Source organism: Lepidochelys kempii, chromosome 5, assembly GCF_965140265.1.
Source record: "Lepidochelys kempii isolate rLepKem1 chromosome 5, rLepKem1.hap2, whole genome shotgun sequence".
Lineage (NCBI taxonomy): Eukaryota > Metazoa > Chordata > Testudines > Cheloniidae > Lepidochelys > Lepidochelys kempii.
In genome coordinates, this window is record NC_133260.1 from 65,778,475 (window position 1) to 65,788,213 (window position 9,739).

The window sequence follows — 9,739 nt, forward strand, 5'->3', positions numbered from 1 at the left end:
CTTGTGAGGGAAATGTGTTTGTTATATAAGGTTTCAGAGTAGCAGCTGTGTTAGTCTGTATTCGCAAAAAGAAAAGGAGTACTTGTGGCACCTTAGAGACTAACCAATTTATTTGAGCATAAGCTTTTGTGAGCTACAGTTCACTTCATCGCTCTTCTAGATTATTTAAATTATGCATCCATACTATAAAAGCCTTTTAAATAAATAGTAAATAAAAGCTATTACATTTTTATATAACTAAAACCCACATGTAGTAAATGGTGTAATATAATTACTGCCTAATCTGTTAAATTAACCAGTTTTATAAGTGAGTAAATCTGCTGGGTGTTCATATATTGCAAGGCACATAACTTTGTGATTATATCGTTAAGGTTGAGAATATATTCCCTTTTAAATCAATGTTAATAGAATGTTTGTTAAAGTTGAACTTTAAATTTCCTGAGAATCTGGCATCATATTACCATTCAAATGCCAACTTTAAGTCTGCCCTTATACCCCCATCCATCTTCCACCCACAAGACACTCTACAACATCTATATTTCCAACATGGGCCCCAGATACTAGTGCTTTTTTTTTTTTTAAATTTCTCCTACTTTCCTTAGCTGATAATTGCATGTTATAACAACATAGACATACTATACAATAAATTTTTGCTAAATTTAACACTTGTTCACATTTTCCTATTGGTCTTCCTTTTCAATAAAAGCCGCGTTTTGCCCAACTGCGCGTGCTCTACAAAACAGCAGTTGAAAATCCTACATTCCTTTAAGAAGTAGTGCCCTGAAAAGCTGTGGTATGAAAATTAGCATTCCAGGCCTGCACCAATTTAAGTAAATGAAAAAACTTCCATTCACATTAATGGGAGCAGGAGCTGGATCCAAGCAAGTGCCAAGAATTTTAACATTAACATATGCACCTTTGTAGGTATATTGGATTGTCCATCACCACCAATAGCAATTCCAGTTCCAGAGTGAAAGCAGATGGAAAGTCCATCTATGAAGCAAAAAGGGTCTTTTAAGTTTGCATTTTCTATTTCATATCCTGTAAATACAAATACAAAACACATTAGTTATGATTCAAAATTACCATGTACACATATATTTGATGAGTGAAACAGATAAAAACCTATGATATGAAGTTGTACTATGCTGACATATACTCAGAAGAATCATCTGTTTCATATCAGCTTAAGAAATAAAGAACAGATCTCTGTATTCTGTTCTTTGAAACTGCTATCTGTGATCAGGCTCCTCCCAGTCTTGTGGTATTTTTCCATTCAAGATTTTCCAGTTGCAAAGAATCACCTGAAGTGAAGGAAAGAAGACAAAATTAGGTAATTTAATTTCATCTTGACTCCCTTTATTAATGCTGATGAATCTTATTATTTAACATTGATATAATGGTAGTGCTCTAAGACTCAGATCAGGGTCAGGGCCCTGTTGTGCTGGGCACTATACAAATATAGAGCTAGAAATCATACCTGCCCCTGGATAATCAGTTAAACAAATTCAGACCTGCTGACTGGTTTTGAAAACTTCATATATGATTTTCAATTTCTGTTATCCAAGGTTAAAAATTCTCACAGAACTACCTTCCTGTCTCTTACACTATCTACTATGGGGTGGGGGGGGGGGGGGGGGAACAAAACAAAGTAGATATTGAGTACTGTGCATAATGCTGTAGGCTCTGCTGTTGCAGTCCCCAATTTTGGTCTCGAGCAATAAGCACTTTTATAAATCAATTTAATATTGAGCAGTCTAATGCTAGACCCTGAGATGTAAAATCTTGCAAATAAAATATAATAAATTTAACTTGCTTTACTAGTGCTTCTTGGCACATTGTGGACCAAAATGTTAATGGAATAAGCAAAATCTAAATTATTGAGCCATTTACAAAAATATGCATTTTTTTCATGCTCACTTATATTGAAGGAAGATAATAGCTATTTTACTGTTTTGCCACTACAGTTATACTTAGATGTAGATTTCAGAAAACAAACACATTGTCCCTTTGATTCTAAAATAAACTTGCAAGAGCCTTAGGAAACAAATGTCATTTCCAAATAAAGTCACCAGGAGTGAAAAATCACTACAAAACTGTAGGAGTCTCTACATGATCCTGCATCAGTTAAACCCCTATGTAGAAGCAGGTTTCAGAATAGCAGCCGTGTTAGTCTGTATCCGCAAAAAGAACAGGGCCAACCCTAATGGCCCTCCAAACAAGCTCTTGTGAAGGTAAAAAGGGCACACCAGGGTGCAGGATTGCTGTAGGCTCATTTGTCACTCTCAGAAAGTTACTACTTCTGTCCCTTTAAATTTCAGACAGCTGCTGTCCTCTGGCACTTGCCTAACTATTTGCATTGCGAACTATACACATTCAAGCCTGTAGCTTCCTGTGTTTGCATGTCAATTATGCTATTAGTATTTCTGCCTGCCAATGTGACATGGTAAAGATGTGCTTCTCTTAGCATCTTTTCTTAGAAATTAAATTAAAAACCAAAGCTCATATTGTGTTGATGAAGCTAGCTAAAAATCCCCTATATTTGACTCCATATGGGGCATTAATCTGTCTTGGGGAAACAGAAGGAATAGCCAGCACAGCTGTAGTTAGAATAAAAACCACAATTATATTAGAGGAGTTGTAAAGCATTAAGAACATTTCTTCAAAAGGCTCTTTTTTTTTCCTGATTACAAAGAACAGTGTTATGACAGAACCATTTTCTCTACTAAGGGGATTCACCATTATCTGACATTTTATCAGCTGCATCAAAATAATTAAGGTTTCAGAGTAACAGCCGTGTTAGTCTGTATTCGCAAAAAGAAAAGGAGTACTTGTGGCACCTTAGAGACTAACCAATTTATTAGAGCATAAGCTTTCGTGAGCTACAGCTCACTTCATCAGATGCATATCGTGGAAACTGCAGCAGACTTTATATACACACAGAGAATATGAAACAATACCTCCTCCCACCCCACTGTCCTTGAAAGCTACAACAACAATGTTGGATTTAATTATTTAATTATTTTGCAAAAAGAAAAGGAGTACTTGTGGCACCTTAGAGACTAACCAGAACATCTGGGTGGGGGGGTAGGAAAAAACAAGAGGTACCTTGCAAGGTAGCCTATTTCCTCTTGTTTTTTCCTACCCCCCCCCCCCCCAGATGTTCTGGTTTAACTTGGATTTAAACTTGGAGAGTGGTCAGTTTGGATGAGCTATTACCAGCAGGAGAGTGAGTTTGTGTGTGTGGTTTTTGGGAGGGGGGTGGGGGGGAATGTGAGAAAACCTGGATTTGTGCAGGAAATAGCCCAACTTGATTGTCATGCACATTGTGTAAAGAGTTGTCACTTTGGATGGGCTATCACCAGCAGGACAGTGAATTTGTGGGGGGGGGGTGGAGGGTGAGAAAACCTGGATTTGTGCTGGAAATGGCCCAACTTGATGATCACTTTAGATAAGCTATTACCAGCAGGACAGTGGGGTGGGAGGAGGTATTGTTTCATATTCTCTGTGTATATATAAAGTCTGCTGCAGTTTCCACAGTATGCATCTGATGAAGTGAGCTGTAGCTCACGAAAGCTTATGCTCAAATAAATTGGTTAGTCTCTAAGGTGCCACAAGTACTCCTTTTCTTTTTGCAAAATAATTAAATCCAACATTGTTGTTGTAGCTTTCAAGTCCAATTTTAACAGATAAGACACATTCCGGCTATTTGAATCTAGAACCGTAGTCATTCAGCAAAAAACAGCATTTTAGAATTACACGTTAACTAGACTATCTAGCCTATACACTTTCTTAACTGGAAATCAGAAAGTCCGTACAAACACAAACAGCTATAAGAGATTATTTTTTATCATTTATTAACTGCTGACATTGTAGAGATTGAGAAATGGTGTGTAGAAACTGATGAAAAGACTGAGAAAGGGAATATATAGGAATGAACAATTGTTTTGGGGTAAATAAAGGTGAAAGGTGAAATGGAAGAAAAAATGTAAAAGATGAGGTGATGTGGTGAACAAGATAGCGGCTGGTGGTAGACTTGTGGTGTTTGTTAATAGTAAGGTACATTTTCCCATGCCATTGTGCCTGGTGCTGCAGGTTTCTTAATGTATCATTTGGGGTACACTCTACCACTCTGTAGGGACTATTTTGTATTTTCATTTTATCTCTGATGGATAGAAGCCAATGTACTGAACTGAAAATTATATTTCCATTTGTTTAGGAGAGGGTTCAGGACATGGATTGCAGAAAGTGTTGAGCCTCTGCCAGCCAGTATCTGTGAGCATTCTAGCTTTTAATTTTTCCTTTCATTTTTAATGATAATTCTATTCATATTTACAAACATATGTCACGTGGATAATCAAACAGAAAAAGAGAGTTAAAAACCCACAGAGAGTGAAAATAATTCATTGAAAAAAGAAAACAAAATGGAGTTAGGAAAAAGTAAAAGGAAATGGATGTCTGGATGGTGCAACACTTCCTTGCAGTTATGATCATGCATATATTTCTTCACCATTATATTTCCAAAAATTCTGCCCGTAGCTCCTGAAACCATTAAACTGATGTATCAGCCTCTCGAAATAGGTTATTTCTTTATGCACTGAAACAAATTCTTTAATATCGGTAGATCTGGATTTCACTCTTTTCATAGTAAAAACTTTTTCACACATTATGGACCAAATTTATGATGCCTGTAAAACAATGCAGCTCCATTGAGGTCAAGAGAGCTCTGCCAGTTTACACCTGCTGAGGGTCTGGCCCTGTAGCACTATCTGCAATTCACTTCAGTTGTGATGTGTTCTGAATTTCAGTGAAATCATGCAAGAGTATTCGGGCAAAATTTTGTAATCCTTGCATTTGCTCATGCTAGTATCCATGTTGTAGTAAACAGGAGTACTTGCATGAGTAAGGATTTCAGAGTTGGGTCCTTAGTTTTCTGGACTGAGAAATTACTGTTCCTCTAGCGTTTCCATGATCTGTACCATTTTGTGCTAAACAACCTATATTGGCAGGTATGTCCACAGCACATGCCCAATATCAGAAATGTCTGCTCAATACCTCTGCAGTAGATCATCCTCAGGACATGTTTTAACAATCTACTTTGAATCCAGTACATCATTTTGAACTAGACTCTCTCCAGCTAAATTCTGAGGTGTTTGCAGAAATCTTTCCCACTATTTGCTAGTGAAAGTTATATTTAAAGCAATTTCATATTTAAGTCTCCTATTAATCATGTTGTTGAGTATATTCATTACAAAACTAAGTTATGTGCTTCAGAAACTGAGTTCCCCCAAGCACTTTTGTAACAGTGCTGAACAAAAGACTACTGTCTAGTGCAAGGTTGTATCTGTGACGACATAGCAAAATCTGAAATATGATGAAGAGGGGTGTATTCATAATATGTTCATTTTACAAGTTTGATCTAAAGACATTAATAGATTGTGAATTGCTTAGTCCCAACGGTGATCTCATTGGAAGTAGTCTGGAAAGAGACTTCTGGAGAACAACTCAGGAATCACTGATAGTGCAATTCTAATGGAGTTGAATTTTCAGTGAACAGGAGGGCAGTTTGGGGGTAGAACTGCTGCCTGTTTTATGTGAAGAAAGAATGTTCTCCACCAATGGAAGAAACCCAGGAACCCTAAAGAAAATCTTCAGAATGCTTTTTCCTCAAAAGCTCTCATGGAGGAAGGTGATTCACCATCTGATAAGGATTAATTAATATTGTTCAAAGATAATAGTAAGGATTCATATTTGCCAGAATGTTGCCATTGATTATGCTTTACAGTGTTTCTTCCCCTCTATTTTCCCCATTATCTTTTTCTTCTTTTTTGGAGGGGCGGGGGTGGGGAGAACTTTCTTAGATAGGAATGTTTCTGGATTGAAAAATTGTGTATGTATATATACTCGAGTCAACACTAGATGAGTTTCTTCTGCTTTATTTCTCATATACTAGCTGGCGTAATTGTTGGCTATGAATAATATCTATTCTTCAACAACATATTCCCACTGCCCCTTCCCCTGCTGTTAAAATGGAGGGTTTAATGATAGCTTGTTTTAATTATGTTACTCCACCCCTGCTGTTAATAAAGTTGAATGGAGATTTAGCCACTTTGGTGTTTTAAGATATATGGCATCTAGCTCACACAGGGACTGATTATCCTGGTATTTTGTTACTGTGCCATACCAAATATGTGCACTCTTAAAAGATGTGGTTTTCACAGGATTAAATATTGTTATTCCTAAAATCCTGATTATATCTATAGTGTGATGAAAAGTTGAGGTGAATGAAGGCTGGCTGAGAGGAACATGCAGATATACATTATTTTATGGGATTAATCACTTGCACTGGGGCAAAGTGATATTACCAGTGAGTAGAAACAATAACTCTGATCCTCAGATGTGGCCAAGGGACCTGATCCTACACTGCATTATACCATTTTTTAGGTCAGTGGAGCCATACCAGCAGAAAACTGCTGTAATGGAGTGGAGATTCAGGCCCAAGGAGCACAAACTGGAATTCAGGAAGTGGGTAGGGGAGGGGGGGGAGTGGAAAAGTAGTCTACGCAAACAGATGCCAGTGGGCCCAAGAGATTGTTACTGGAGCTGGAGATTGCTGGAGCACAAGGAACCCCAGCTACACCTCATGTGCTGGCCTCAGCATGGAGTGGCATAGACTTTATTACACTGGCTCTCTACTTAATTTCTTAAACTATTAATAAATTGAAGTAAGATATTATAAAAAAGTTTACATCCATAGCTTAGTCAGCAAACTTTCTATATAGTTTTAAAGCTTTAAAAAAATAAAGATTTTAACTTATAAGGAAGTTTGTTCCTTTTGCTGATGGATCTCAATGATTAGCTATGAACTCTAACCTTGAAACAAGCTATTCAAAGTTCTCAGTTTTGCCTCAGTCTTCTATCTCCTTCATCTGTGAATTTGGGCAAACAATAGCACAGCTCCTCGCTCTTGATTCCTTAACCGTGTAAACACACAAACTCACAGTGAGCTTTCCAATACCTGGCTGACTTTGGATCACTTTGGACTCCTGGAGGAGATGCTTTAGAATGTTTCTTTCTTGGTTGCCTTAAATGTCATGTGGTCAATTCTTAAAATTCTGTAAAACCTGGAAGAAATGGGAATACTTATCTATTTTGCAGGGCTGTTGTAATGATTAATTAGTTAGTCTGCACTGTGATCAGAAGATATAAAGCACTAAGTAACGTTAACTATAATTAATTTTCTTTCACTTATCTTTAATACCAATGCTGTACCTTGTTCCTTTTTCTTTTGAATCTCTGTTTATTGGTTAGGCTTTATCTTTCAAAAACTGCTTTTAGTATAAAATAAATGAGCTCCAAAGTAACCTTAGGAATCATTAATTGTTTGCTCAATAGATTTTGCCCATGTATTTAAATAATGTAAATGTACATTCAGCTAGGGATGTTATATGGGATAAGGTTTGTGTCTGGTCTAGTCTTTTCCTCTATCTTTAATTCTTTTCCTCTTCCCTCATTCACAGCTAACTATCCTACCTTCAAGACTTCATAATTGAGTCTATCAGGACTCCACTCTATGCTGGGTGCAGGTGGCTACTCCATTGAAATATAATATACTTATGGGATTTCCTCATGAGACTCATTGACAGAGAAACCTAAAACACAAAGGGTACGTGCACACTGCTTATGGCAGCAATTGGCATGTACAGCACATACACTGCATATTCCCCAAGCCTGGATATAAATAGCATTTTAGACAGCGACACACTGCTTAGGCAATTAAAGACATGCCTGGACTATAGGGTATGTACCCTACATTGCTTTCTACACACCCAAGCAGTGCCTCCCCCATCTACACTGCTGTTTTTAGCAGTGTAGGTCCTGCTGCCGCCCTACTGACTGAGCCTTTCCCCATTGCATTCCCCCTACCAGAGCCTTTCACTGCTATGTGTTTCTACACACTACAGTACAGGTGCACCTCGCTCTATGCTGTGGTGGGTAGATATGTGTGTATGTAGTGCTCGTACCTTTCACAACGCTGCTTCCGCCGTTGTAGACAAGGCCTAAAAGTAGCAGACCCCAGGCCTATCAAGGAACAATAAAAGACCATTAGGAGTTAAAAAAAAAATCCCTTTTTTGTAAACAAGACTAGCACTATTAAAAATAAACCATGTGTAGTGACCCATATCTCTGCAAACTGAAGCTACTACCCTGCAGCCCTTACTCAGCTGGGCCTTTCGTGTAAGGGCTGTAGAATTGAACAATGAGCTGGGTACTTACTGTAGTCACTACTTAATGTAATTCTGTTCACTGGGTCAACATTTTACTTGTTTTTTACACTTAAAATTCTTAAGGCAATTTTAGAAATACAATCTTGGGTCTGATTCACAATTGCTTGACACAGTGCATAGGCTTAGGAAATCTCTTACATTATCATCATTAGGATATGTGGAATCTTCTCCACAATAAAGAAAAAGAAACTGAGAAGTGTGTGGAAAAACTCTAATTGAGTCAGGTGTGTATACTGAGTCTGCAAGTCAAGGGACAAGGATGTATTTGAAGTCATGGGAAGAAGCCTAAGAAGGAACTTAGATAATTTCACAGAAAGAGTTCTGTTTGGGTTGTTACATACAGTAAACCCATAACTAACTGTATGATCTGCGTTTGGGCCCAAAAACTCACTACTATTTGTTATATAGTTTATGTAAGTGAAGTTAGGGTGCACATCATTGTGATGTTATTGACATAAGCTATTACCATACAGATCATAGTTGCAACCACTGTTATATATTTGCAGCAAATATTGTACAAAGGTTGTCATTTGAAGTATCTATAAAGAGGTTATGATTTGCTGGTTATAATTATGATAGTTGTAAGTGTGTACCATTTTTGTATTTGAAGTTATGAATATGGGCTATGTACTTGAATATCAAATGTGTTTGATTCCAAGTAGCTTCAGTGAAGCATTTGGTCAGCTTCTTGAGAAGGGACTATTCTCAGTAAGTGCCCAAACCAGAAACACTTAACTGACAATGGACTTTGGGAGATGCCAATCCACATCTGAGCTTTCCTGGGAACGTTCAACCTAACACGTAAACAATGGCGTCGGCCTGTAAAGAACTGAGTCATGCATGGACATGTGGCTTGCCCATGTGACTCCAACCTCCATCTTGCTGCTGTGATTTTCCACAGTCAGAACAAAGAGGTGTCCTTCCATAGGCAGAGACTATAAAAGGCTGCTGCATCTCCTCCATCTTGTCTTCAATCCTGCTTCTTACTTCTGGAGGAACCTTGCTACAAACTGAAGATCTGAACAAAGGACTGAATGACCCATCCCAGCTGTGGATGTACTCCAGAGACTTGATTTGAACCTGCAGTTTATTCCATCACTGCTACAAGCCTGAACCAAGAACTTTTCCATTATTGTATGTAATTGATTCCATTTAACCAATTCTAGCTCTCATCTATATCTTTTTTCTTTTATGAATAAACCTGTAGATTTTAGATTCTAAAGGATTGGCAACAGCATGATTTGTGGGTAAGATCTGATTTGTATATTGACCTGGGTCTGGGGATTGGTGCGTTGGGATCAGGAGAACCATTTTTCTTTTACTGGGGTATTGGTTTTCATAACCATTCATCCCTGTAACGAGTGGAACTGGTGGTGATTCTGGAAAACTGGAGTGTCTAAGGGAATTGCTTGTATGACTTATGGTTAGCCAGTGGGGTAAAACCGAAGTCT

General features: G+C 37.8%; 1 long non-coding RNA gene across 1 annotated transcript; it reads right to left on the reverse strand.

The window, feature by feature from the left end:
• Positions 1-185: 185 nt before the first annotated feature.
• On the reverse strand, positions 186-8,136 carry LOC140911482 (uncharacterized). The gene is made up of 4 exons (XR_012158987.1): positions 8,025-8,136; positions 7,019-7,124; positions 1,126-1,304; positions 186-1,041 (listed from the first exon to the last, which is right to left on the reverse strand). It is a non-coding gene; the product is annotated as an uncharacterized lncRNA (long non-coding RNA).
• Positions 8,137-9,739: the final 1,603 nt, after the last annotated feature.